This window comes from Phyllostomus hastatus, unplaced genomic scaffold (genome assembly GCF_019186645.2).
Source record: "Phyllostomus hastatus isolate PE091 unplaced genomic scaffold, TTU_PhHast_1.1 phas_contig_495, whole genome shotgun sequence".
Taxonomy (NCBI): Eukaryota; Metazoa; Chordata; class Mammalia; order Chiroptera; family Phyllostomidae; genus Phyllostomus; species Phyllostomus hastatus.
The window spans coordinates 1,027,033-1,040,401 of NW_025333895.1; the positions used below are offsets into that span (position 1 = coordinate 1,027,033).

At 43.2% G+C, this 13,369-nt stretch overlaps 1 protein-coding gene across 4 annotated transcripts in view; it reads right to left on the reverse strand.

Moving 5' to 3' along the window:
* Positions 1-13,369, reverse strand: part of DENND1A (DENN domain containing 1A) — a 486,624-nt gene that overhangs the window by 206,401 nt on the left and 266,854 nt on the right. The gene's annotated exons all lie outside the window — the stretch shown is intronic.

The following is a 13,369-nucleotide window of genomic DNA, read 5'->3' on the forward strand; positions in this document are numbered from 1 at the left end:
AAAAAAGTACAGCTTCCTGAGAGAAGGAAGGGAGGGGAATACTGGGTAGAGGTAGGAGGGGCCTGACCCGGAGGTGAGCAACACCTCTCATACCTCAGAAAGGAACCTGTTTAGAGCTGCCCAGGTATTTGAAGATCTGTTTTTCTTTTCCTTTCCCCCCCATATAAATGCACAGTTAGCATTACAATTTACACATCACAGCACCCACCTCAGTTCAGAGGCACACCACCTTCTTACCCAAATAACCTCACAAGTCTTTCCTCAAGTCCCCATTGCTCAAGGAAAGGAAAACTCTGGAACAGGTCTTACTTGTTTGAGCTTTTCTCTTCTTTTTTCTTTTTTGAAAAAGACACAAAAGCATAAACAGAGCTTGTTCTAGAGTTTTAAATTCTGTTCTGAAATAATGAGGCCCAGCATTGTTAGAGAGGTTCAAGGACAAAAGAATGGGAGTAGGAACAACAACAAAGACCACACATCTTGTTGAAGGACATGACTAATCATAGCTTGGGACTTACTGAAAGTGACCCAATAGATTGTCTATAGGCCAATATAATGGCCAGTGTTGCACAGGAAGCCACTAACAGCAGCCATCATTTGCTGCCCTGAGGGCTAGACTGGCATTTTCTCATTGGATTCTCACGATGACAGTGTGAGGTAGGTATCATTACTACCATCACCTTGTAGATGAAGAAGTGAAGGTTCAGAAGCTAAACAACTCATTCAGTTCACACAGCTGGTAAAAGGCAAAACTGGGGCTAGAACCCAAGTCTGTTTTGCTAAGACAAAGCTTACTTTCCAGACCAGCACTTGCCTGGCTGGGAAGGGGGAGTGGAAGGAAGTTCGGAGGTGTCTCGAATGTGCTCCCCCAGGGCTGGCCAGCAGCTGTGCTAGTCCCTGGCCCCTCCAAAACCTGTCTGAACACCCTCCTCACCACAGGCACCACTTCTTCCAAACCTGCCTTGGGCTCTTTGTGGGCCTCAGTCCCCTTCTTCCCTTAAGTCCTGCTAAGCCCGTGCTGCTCCTTCAGGTATTACTGCTCAGAGAACCTCGGTGGTTGCTAACACCTCTCTTTTACAAGCTTTTGTCTGGGCTGTCCATTTGGCATGAGTCACGTGCTAATTTCTGTGATTGTTCTAGATTATCAGGCACAAGAAATCGAACAGGTTCCTGTCTCCTGGAGTCTACACTGGTCCCATGTGTACATCAAGAAGAAAAAACACAGCAGGGCTGCTATGTACTGAGTGCTCACCAAACACCAAGGGCTGTGCAGGAGGCTTTAGCTAATTTATCTCGTTTAACCCTCAAACAAATCAATGTGTACCTTTCATTTTCTAGATTAAAAAAAGGGGTTCTGGGAAACTTACAGTGAGGTTAATGGCAATTTCAGCCCAAATCCTTCTACTTCAGTGTCTCTTATGCTATTCTTGCTAAATAAATACTACCTTTTCTTAACCATTATATTATATAAAAAAATGGAGGACTCCTGGTCAAGATGGCAGCATAGGTAAACACCTCCTTGCACAACTACATCAAAATCACAACTAAAATATAGAACAACCATCACCCAGAACCATCAGAAATTGAGTCGAATGGGAGTCTGACAACTACGGAATTAAATAAACCACATTCATCCAGACTGGTAGGCCAGAGATATGAAATGGGCTGGTCCAAACCCACGTGTGGTGGATAAAAATTCAGGAGAGATATCTGGGGAGTGAGGAGTCCCAGCTCCACACTAGCCCCGCAGCCCAGAGAGACAGTGTCAGGAAGACAAGTCCCCATAACTTCTGGCTACAAAAACCAGTGGGGACTGAGTCAGCAGAAGAAACTTCTGGAGTCCCAAGCAGTTCCTCTTAAAGAACCCACACACTGACCTACTCAGACTCATTCCGTCTGAGCTCCAGTACTGGGGTAGCAGCTTGAAAGGCACCAGTGGTCTACAGAGAGTAAATGAAGTGTCTGGCAGCAAGACAAGAGCTGGGGACAACTTTCTCCCAGACAAAAAAGCAGGCAGAGCCCACTGCCCTTTTCTCAGTCTTCCTTCCCCCCCTGCCCAAAAGAACCAAAGATCTGACAGGTGGGTGCCGTATCTGAGACTCTATCAACCTGGCTCGCACTGTATGCCCTGTCCTGGAGATCCCCTGAGATTCCATCCCACCCAGTTCACTGGCACACCCAAACTATTAGCAGTGACTTCTCCATGTAAATAGCTGGTCTTGGCTCATATTTCACAACTTCCTAAATCCTCTCAAACAAGCAACAGCCAGCCTCAGTGAGCCCTAGCTCCCCACCCTGCCCCCACCTCTTGATAAGTGGCTCCAGACCTGTCACTAGCAGCAGCCAGCCAAGATTCACAGCTTAGCTTTGCCTGGGAATCTCCAAGCCCAGCACAAGTAGTGGCCATCTCAGATTGCTTTATAGCTCAGGTAAGGTGGTCCTGGGCAGAATACAGGTAGGGGTTTACCTTGGCCTGTACCACCCAGGAAACCCCAGAGCCTGTGCAAGCAGTAGACAAATACAGACCCCATCAGAGCACTATGACCCTGCCCCTGCACAGATGATCCTCCACAGAGGGTGAAGGTCAGTGGCCAGTAGTCACAGCCAGACCTTGCAGCTGACTGGCCTGGGTAAATCCCTCGATTGTCCTGCCAACAGCAACCAAGGATCCACTACAAGAGGAGGCTGTACTCAGCCTACACAAAGGATGCACCTCAAGGACCCAGCTTGGGTGACAGGGAGGCTGTGCCACTGGACCCTACAGGACACCTACTACATTAGGCCACACTACCAAGATAGGGAGTCATAGCAGCTCTACCTAATGCATAGAAACAAATACAAGGAGGATGCCAAAATGAGAAGATGAAGAAACATGGCCCAAATGAAAGAACAGATCAAAACTCCAGAAAAAGAGCTCAACAAAAGGGAAATAAACAATCTTTCAGATGCAGAGTTCAAAACACTGGTTATAAGTATGCTCAAGGAACTTCGTGAAGATCTCAGCAGCATAAAAAGATCCAGAAATAGAGGATACACTAATTGAAATAAAGAGCAATTTACAGGGAATCAACAGAAGACTGTATGAAGCTGAGAATCAAATCAATGATTTGGAACATAAGGTAGCAAAAGCAACCAATCAGAACAACAAAAAGAAAAAAGAATCCAAAAATGAGGATAGTGTAAGCAGCCTCCGGGATAACTTTAAGAGGTCCAACATCCACATCACAGGGGTGCCAAAAGGAGAAGAGAAAGAGCAACAAATTGAAAATATATTTGAAAAAAATAATGAAAGAAAACCTCCCTAATTTGGTGAAAGAAATAAACATACAGGTCCAGGAAACACAAAAAGTCCCAAACAAGATGGATGCAAAGAGGCCCACTTCAAGAGACATCATAATTAAAATGCCAAAGGTTAAAGATAAAGAGAGAATCTTAAAAGCAGCAAGAGAAAAGTAATTAGTTGCCTACAGGGGAGTTCCCATAACACTGTCAGTGATTTCTCAAAAAAAAAAAACAAACCAACAACTTTGCAGTCTAGGAGGGACTGGCAAGAAATATTCAAAGTCATGAAAAGCAGGGATCTACAGCCAAGATTGCTCTATCCAGCAAAGATATCATTTAGAATCGAAGGGCAGATAAACAGCTTCCCAGACAAGAAAAAACTAAATGAGTTCATCACCACCAAACTACTATATGATATGTTAAAGGGACTTATTTAAGAAAAAGATCATCAAAACTATGAACAATAAAATGGTGACAAATACATACTATCAACAATTCAATGTGAAAAACAAACTAAGCAAACAAGAACAGAGACAAAATCACCATACAGAGAGTGTTTTGATGGGTGCCAGATGGGAGGGGGTGTAGGGGAATGGGTGAAGAGGTGAGGGGATTAAGAAGTGCAAATGGGTAGTTATAGAATAGTCATGGGAATGTAAAGTACAGTATAGGAAATGGAGTAGCCAAAGAACTTACATGCATGGCCCATGGATATGAACAATGGTGTGGGCATTGCCTGAGGGAGTGCGGGGAGCTGGGTGCAGGGGGACAAAGGGGGGAAAATGGGGACAACTATAATAGCATAATCAATAAAATATAATTTTAAAAAAGATTCTAATTAAGTGGAAAAAACTCACTCCTTACAATTCTTCAGTTATGAATAATGATACTGGCTCATAAATGAAAACTGCTTTTCCATTTTTAAGAAAAAATAAAAAATGGTTATTTGATATTTATAGCTGAAAAATAAAATAGCAAGTGGACACTTCATAGCCAGAAGAAAATTATATTTGCCTTACTACCATCAATGAATTAATTGATACTCTTTTTTGTTCTAAACAGGATTTAAGGCAGTTGTTACGAATCTGTTCAATACCGCAGTTGAAGTAGGGAAAGAAATGGGGACAAGGTGCCCTGGCTGGGTGGGCTCAGTTGATTGGAGCAGCGTCCCATACACCAAAAAGCTGAGGGTTTGATCTCCAGTCAGGGTGTATACAGGAGGCAACTGATCAATGTTTGTCTCTCTCTCAATTCAATGAACAAAGAAAAAAATGCAAGCTGGGGTGAGTTTAGTACTGCACTTGTGTGCTGTGAGGTTCTGCACACCTGCTGGGGTACCCACAAATTTGTCTCTAAGCCCTCCAGCTGCCAAGCCTAAGAGGGAAACAGAGTCATAATGTGATTCATGGTGTCCACAGAGAAAAATGGCCATTCAGGTGCTTGAGTTTTTAAAAAGCAATGGGGAGGGGAGAGAGAAAATTAATATCACATAATGTATTTATTATGTGTTGGTCAGTCAGTCAACAAACATTATTATGTGTCAGGTACCATAATGGGCTGAGGCTAGAGAAGAGTTCTGTTCCTCTTTGGAGTTTATGTTTAACAACAGACATTAAACAAACGTATTTCTGTATGTGGGTAAGCTGGTGCTGGGACACTTACAGGGTACTGTCATCCCCTCATTTCATCCTTGCAGCAATCTTGAAAGCCTCATCTCCATAATTTACAGAGGAACCTTTGGCTCAAAGAGGTGAAGCAACTTGACAAAGGTCACAGCTAAGGAGAGGCAGAAAATACTGCGTGGAAAGTAGAAGAGGTGCAAATGCCATCAGTTAATTACGTTTTCTTTGAGGAAAAGCTGTTTAACTTTTTGCCTGGTTTCCAACCAGCCCTCCCTGATTGATGATCAGCAACAGAGGATGAGGATCCATGAGAGGACAGGAGCGATTCTAGGTTGGGAGATGGGGCAGAGACTACCTAGTTTCCACCTGCAATTTTGGTGGCCAAACCACAGGGCTCACCACAGTAGAGGAGCTGGGCAGTGGAGATGGTTTGCTAATTTGAGACAGGTGTATACCACTGGAGCCGCTGGGTGAAGGGGAAGAGGGAGGAAAATGCCCTTTGAGTGTGGCACTATGACTTTGTGGAATAGTAACTCTGGGGGTTGGGAGAGATGCCTTCTAGAGCTCCAAGGCACTAAACTCAACTGAATGAACACTTGAGTTACAAAAATAATGCCTGGAAGAAAACGTATAAGGTCAACATCAAAGCCTGCAGCAGTCTGCCCTTCTGTGCCTCCTTGGTCTACCGGAAGGAGACGGGCTTGGAAAACATCAGGAAGGGCTCAGTCGCTAAGACCACTGCAGCAGGATAAGTTAATCACAGAGCAAAGGTCAGGAGACGGGGCTCTGATGGCCCCAGAGAGTTCAATGAGAACCATAAGAGCTAGAGCCAGCTGCAAAGGGGAAGTCTCAGGTTGTCAGCCACCAGCAGCTTATGAGACTCTTGTACAGACTCTCATACAAATGCAGGGATGAATGAGGTACAAAAGAAATGAGGAGAGAAAAGAGCTCTATGGAAAAACAATCAAGAGAAATAACAAAACAAAAAAATGTAAAAGGTAAAAATGCAACTGGTAATAGGAGAAAAAGATTTTATCTTTTTTGTGTTCCAGCACTAAGATATGTCACATGCCAAGATGCAAAGTAACCAATTTCCTTCTTAGTCTAGCCTTGAAGTCTTTCCAGTGTTTAAGGGGAAGACAAACCCACAGTTGAGAGATGACTCTGAGCCCAGCACTGTGCTCATGCTTCATATATTTTCCCTGGTTCCCCAACTCAGAGAGGCAAGGACACATCACAAAAGCCCTGCCTGACACAAGGTGTCTTCCTCCACTGCTGCAGCTTCTGTGACAGTGGCATTACACGGTCTATGGATCTTGCTCTACTGGTGACCGAGAGCATATCTAGAATGTCTGTTGCACAGACCACCACACTGTGCCTTAAAAGCTTCAATTTTCTAAGTGTTGGGTTCAAGAGAGGCTCCAGGTCAGGGAGAAGTGAGGAAATGTGTCCCAAGAGAAGGAAAACCAGGTCCAGGCTTGATCATATAAGCAGATATCAGAGCCAGCTCTGTCCCACAGAGGCTACTTAGAAACTGGGCCAGAGAGGCAGGCCATTGCCCTGCGCCACATCAGGCAGCAGGAAGGGGCCTGGGAGGGTGGGATCGGTGGGCAAGTCCAGGCGCTCAAATGTAACTACTGAGGAGGTGGAGGGCCACTGGGTGGGGTGGGTAGGCTGCAGTCAGGTTGGGCGAGCAACAACCACCTTCCCCAACCAGAGAAGGGTCATTCCTGTGGTAAAGAGACCCTGCAGGTCTCAGCACCTGTGTGGGAATATAGCTGCCGAGGCTGGAGGAGAGCTGTCTGTTATACTAGCATCTACTGAGTCAGGTACACTTTGGAGGGACCAGGCAAAGGGGTCTGATGCCAACCATCTACACAGACTATTTGTTTTTATAAAACAGTCAATTTTGCTTTATATACTTTTGGAAGGTTAAAAAATGTGCTTTTTTAAATAATAAGGATGAATTACTATCCTAACAACAATTAATGCATTAAAAATCTAATGCATCTGGAACTGGATATTGGTAATGGTTGTAAAACCTTGTGAATATACTAAAAACCACTGCACTGCACACTTTTAAAAGGGTGTATTTTATGATATATGAACTACATTTCCATCTAAAAAATCAAATGGAGACCTTGAAAAGACAGTTTTCCTACAGAATTATAATATAGCTAGATATAGATGCCTGTAGAATCTATAGTACAGAGAATGCAAGGGGCCCAGTCTCTTTTCTCTCCCATTTTTCCACCAGAAAGATAGTTTACTCAGAAACTGTCCAAAGCTTCCTGCAAAGGCTCCGGGCATTTTCAGTTTTGGGCTCCGCTGCAGGAAACAAAGGCGCATGTCAATGTAGGGCTCAGTGACTGTCGTCATCTAACAACTTCTTTTTAGCTCCTATTAGATACCGGGTTCTTTATGGACATCCGTGCTGTTAGCTGTATTCTTGTGGGTGAGGAAACTGAGACTCAGAGAGATTATGTGACTCACGCCAAGACATACATTCAGTAGGGCCAGAGCTGGCATTTGGACCTAGAACTCTTTTCTACTACTCAGCCTTTTTGTTCCAACCTCAGGGTCAAAGTCAGCCAAATCTTAGTTGGGAATTCACCTAGAAATCTATAGTTTCCTTTTGTCCACCCAACGCACAATGTCTGTGCACTTCCTAAGCATCAGGCCCACCACACACCATTTTCCTTCTGCTGCCTGAAGCAGAAACCCAGGTCCTCCCCATCTCCTGCCTCTCTTGCACGAGCTCCTTGCTGCGAAGGCTCCCTCCTGAGCAGTAGGCCCATCTTGATCCCTTGCTGCTTCTTAGCTTTAAAAAAAATCTCTGTTCTCCCATTCTTGCTTGGACACTTGTGTTCTTTTGTGAAATAATGTTTTCTCAAATCCAGAACCACTACAAGCTCCAACCTTCCTATGTCCAGGGCTAGGAACATGGACACTCATAAATGCTGCCAAATGGACATGATACACAGTTGGGGTTTTTTTGCTTACTTGTTGGAATTCAATATTTAACAAAACTTACATAGCTCAGAGTTAGGTAAGACAATGTCAGCCACACCTGTCTACCTCATCTACTTCCATCCAATCTCCCCTGCCTTGGTGTTGTGAATTTCAACAGGATTTTGGGAGTCATATATAGTCATTAATAACAAAAATAGTGCCTACTATTTATGGAGAACCTGTTTTGTATCAGTAGTAATTACTATTCAAGTTTGACAAAAGAGAAAGTAGGTTCAGTAACCTCAAAGCTGGTATATGGGGAAGCCAGAACCAAAGCCAGGTTTTCTTGTTTCTACCACATTTCATTGACTTGTATTTCTGCCACCAAGAATATCAACAATACCACTTACTTTAGCATCAATTTATTCCCTTTGCAAAATTTCACAGCATCAATGAAGATAAAAGATGGGAATGGAGGCAGCTCTGCTCATCCAGATGTCACTTCACAGCTGTGTCTAGTGAAGTCCTGTCACCCCCGTGGACCGTGCACCCTGAGATTAGGCACATTTCAGACTGTTTGCTAAAAGCCCCAGATGGAATACATGATGCAGCATGGAGTGACTGGCTCAGAAATCCACATACATTACGGATAAAGAACCTACAACCAGTATGTCTCACAGAGAATCAAAGTATGCCCATTCCGAGTGAAAGAATGGCTTCCAGAGTCACTCAGAAATAAATGTCAGGAAAGCTATGCAAAATCCAAACCTTAATTGTGCACCTCTGATTTAACCTTTCCATTCAACTGTGCCCTCAGCAAGCACCAGGAGTTAGCTACTAACTTGGCTCTTGTCCTGGCTAGTCTTTGAAAGAACACATGAACTTACTTGTCTTGATCTGATATGGAAATATTTTATCACAAAGGTGTGTTAACAAGTGTCCAAAATAACCCAAATATGCAATTCAATTTGGGAACTGACTTGTGGTCCTTATTTAGGATGGATTCTGAATAAATGAGAAAAAGGAGTTTACATGGGAAATACCATATGGCTTCTACTGGGACCTTTTATTAGCAACATTTAATTAGCACAGTGCCTCGTACATAGTAAGTGCTCTATAAATATCTGCTGAATGAATGAATAATTAATCAATGATAACATAAGTTTACAATTAGCAAGTCATCAAAAAGCCTAGAAGTAGAATTTTTTCATAAAATCTTGGTGATGGGTATACCTTCTTCTTTCACACCTTGGAGTGTTAGTAAGAAAAGCTTTAATATCAGATGGCACTGGATTGCAAGAGCAGGCTCTACCACTTCTTAGTTGTGTGACAGTGGGTAAGTCACTAACCTCTCTGAGCATCAATACCCTAATCTACACAATAGAGCTAATAAATTTGCCTTGCAGTGTGATTTTGAAGATTTGCAATAATGTTTATAAAGAGCTTGACACACACTGGACTCAATAGATGGTGGTCATTATAATGAGAGGGAATGCTGATTCTCATCAGCAAGTCAGTCCTTTTGTCCCAGAGATGCGAAGGCTCTGCCAACACTGGCCAAGGTCAGGGCTGCCATCAGCCAAGGTAGGCAAGATTCTCATTTTCACTTTCAAAGTTAAGAGAAAAGCACAGATCTAAAGTAGAAAGGAACCAGCAGCACATGTTTTTAAATATTCATAAGGGCTGGAAATGTCTTACTCCTTTCGTTTTCTCTGCCATCTGCTTTTGTTTCTTTTCTTTTCATTCTTATGCCACAGCTGCAAATGAAAACAACCATACAATAACTCAAGTTAAATAAAAAAAAAAACAAAATAAAAACAATCTGAGGAGTAAAAAGGGAAGATGAATTATAAAGTTTTTCCCTGAGCTTACAGGCTACAGAAGCAAGAATGTGTGATGAGAGGTAAAGCCTCTGGAAACCCAAATCTGTGTCCGATGTTTATAATAACCACGGTAAGAGCAGCCTCCACTCACTCACTGTCACTTGATAACAACATCTCTAATTCCTAAAGTCGCCCTTCCAGGTAGGCAAGTTAAACCCATTTTACAGGAAAAGAAATGGCAGACCAGAGGGGTAAAATAAATTTGTAATGGCGACACAGCTGATGAGAGATGAAACTGAGATGTGAACACAGGTCTGTCTGAACCCAAAGCCCAGGCGCTTTCTCTATTATCCTCTTCAGAAACGGGAAGGAGCCTGAAAAAATTAAGTTGGGAAATATTTAGGGCAGACCATTTGTGCTAAACTGATTTATTCGGATAATTAAAATTCGTGATTATAGCTCTAATTAAAGTTAACTCAGATAATTGGTTGTTGTATTTGTGAAGGTGCAATTAGAGTCTCCCACATAATTGCGGGGTTTTCAGCATCATCGTTTCCATTTATTCACTGCATCCCAGAGCTTTGCTCTTCTGGCCTCTGTTCTACCAAAGGCTGCATTATAGCTCTTACGGTCTCTGAGCTCAAGGACCATGACCTATGATACTAGGGTCTGAGCTCAGTCTCATTTAACACGTCTTTGTCCCGAAGTCAATGAACACCTCATCCTCAAGTGCAATGTAAAAAGCTCTTACAGCCTACACTTTACTGTTGTCCTGAAAACTCCTAGCAGCATGTACCTGAAGAAAAACTGGCAGCAGTGGTCCTCATGTGTTAATTACACTTGTGAAGTCTATTATGCATAGAAAGGGCACCTGCTGGCAGTGAAAATGACTAGAATCTGCCCTTCCTGCGCAGTGAGTAAATTGAGAGTTCATTTCTACAGGAGATAATAGTTTTCAGATTCCATTTCGTGTATCCCCTGCATGGGGACGTACTTAACATTTAAATCATCTGCAGAGGCACAAACCTCCTTCAAATTTACATGTTTCAGGCTCCTAGCACTTTACTTAAAATGCTAGTTATCCCTGCTGGCTCTTACCACCAAGGATTAAACTCAATGTGGTGAAAGTCACTGAGCACAATAGAATCAAGTTATTAGCATTGACTCAAATTTCATGGCATTTGTAGTTTCTGACCAAAGCAGTGGTAGCAGGCTGAAGGTGATCAAATCAAGCCTTAATGGAGGATGTTTTTTTCTCTTGGAGTCTTTTATTTCATCATTCTTGCATCTTGCGGTTAATAAACAGGTACCAATCCCCACTGGTCTGTAATCATCCTCTGGTCAAATGTCAAAAAGTTCTTTCATGGAAACAAGAGACCAGGAGAGAAATGCTATCACACAAACAGAAACTTCCAAGATGGAACATAATCACAAAACTCACTCGGACGCAGAAGAATACAAGCCTTAACTTTGATTTTCTAGAGTGGAAGTCTGGGGTGACAAGGGCTTAGTAGCTTCCTTGACAAGTCTTCCCTTCTAAGTCAGACTCGCCAGGTTGGTGACAAAGTTCTGGACAGTGCTAGAGTTAGAGAGGGAACTGAAATGAGGATGGGAGGATCAGCTGCTACAGGAAAGAGTAAAAACAGCTGATAAATCCTCTAAGCAAACAAGAAAGGTAGATTGGGACCTGAGATGGCAGCTGGAAAAAACACTGATTTTTTTTTAAAGTAAAACTTTTCAATTATAATAACCGCACTTTCTTCATTGAAATAGCTGAAAAGATTAAAAAGAAAATAAAAATTATACAGAATTCCTCTCCCTCTTCCCATCACAAATCACTGTTAACATTTTGGTGCACTTCTTCCTAGATTTCTGCAGGTGGGTGTGTACACACATTTAATTTTTCTGTTATATATACACATATTTTTTGTTTATTTTTATAAAAATGGAATCATACAGTGAATAAAACTTATGGGCAAGTTACTAAAACCCCTTGGGCCTTGGTTTACCAGTCTGTGAAATGGAGTCAATGATACCTGCCTTAGAGACTTTCTGATCGCAGATGCGAAGGAGATGGCCCAGTAACTGGGGCCTAGGGGACCTTCACCACTGGCCGCTGCTGTGATCACTGATGGTACTGACACAGCATTTTTCTCCCCACTGTTCTGGGAATGTAAGCTGCTGGTTTTAACCTAGCTAACAATTTAGCAACCAAAACTTTCCAAGTAATGGAAAGCTAAAGTTGTGCTATTACCAATCCCTGCACACAGGAACCCCTGGGCGTTCCTACCTAAAGCACAACATCGAGACACACAGGCAAGTGTCTCCCAGTGAGAGCCCTAAGGTTTCCCTTAGAGCAAATGTCTGCATGAGATGTGTAGGGGGTCATGGGTCTCCCTCTGTGTGGGGCCCCTGAGATGGGTGTGGTGGCCAAGGGACCTGTGTCTGTGTGAGAATATGTGCCTGTGAGGTTGCTGTATGTCAGGGGGTGGGTGGCAAGAGGACTGGGTGCCACTGTGTGAGTCTGTCTCGGGAGACATATGCCCCTGTTTTACCTTTTCTACTTTTCTCACTGTCTCCCCTCTGCCTTCCTTGGGTTTGTATTTTGTTCTTTCTTTTCCCCTTCACTCCCCTGGCCTCCTCCTTCTTCTGTGTCTGTCTATGCCCAGCCCATCAATCTTGCATTCGAAGAGCAATGACAACACTAATGGAGAGCAAACATGGGCCTTTCCTTTGAGATACATGACAGGGGAAGTGACTGATAGCTGGTTCGGATGCTCAACAGGAGCAGCAAGCCTGAGCAGAGGAACAGCCCCTTAATGTTGTATAAGAGGTGGGAGAAAGGCATGGATAAAAAGTAGGTACAAAATAGACAGGGGGATGTTAAGAATAGTATAGGAAATGGAGAGGCTAAAGAACTTATATGCATGTCTCATGGACATGAATTTGGGGGGACTGCTGGAGGGAATGGGGGTACCGAGCAGAGGAGGACAAAAGGAGGGAAATTGAGACAACTGTAATAGCATAATCAATAAAATATATTTTTTAAGAAAAGAGCCACCTTGATAAGAAAGATACATAGGAGAGAAATCAGCTGATTCACTTAGTGCCAGGCACTAGAGAGGGTCGCTGATCTTCCCTTAGTGGCCCTGAGCTACAACTTTGTTGTACCCATGGCTTCTTGGGGTGAGGGTGAGCCCAACATTCAAATCAGGGCTACTGAGGAATACCTTTAAGCTCCCAGGTCAACCTGGCTACCCTGGTGAACCTTTTCAGCAGCAGGTTTGCAAACTGGGTTGGGGAACCCAGCAAAAAGTATGACTGACCTGAACTCACTCACTCTGAACCAACTGTAAGTGTCCCGAATCATCTGTTCTTAAGCGACAGAACAGCGGCCCCTCAAACGGGTCTCTTTCTCCTGAAGCTGTCAACTTCTGGCAGGTAGTGCCTTTTCCTATATACGTATAGTTCTGACCTGTCCGGAGACAATGTCTTTAACTACGTCACACTAGAGAAAGAAATTGTTCAGAAGGAAAATGGATCCCAATCAGTCTTTTTGGTGATCTACTGAAGACAGAGTGTGATGATGACAGTGCTTCTGCAGAAACACTCTGAGTGCTTATCATGAGCCTGCTTTCCTGCATGGTGCCCTTTCATCTGTTACACCATTTCATCTTTATGTAATTATGTATA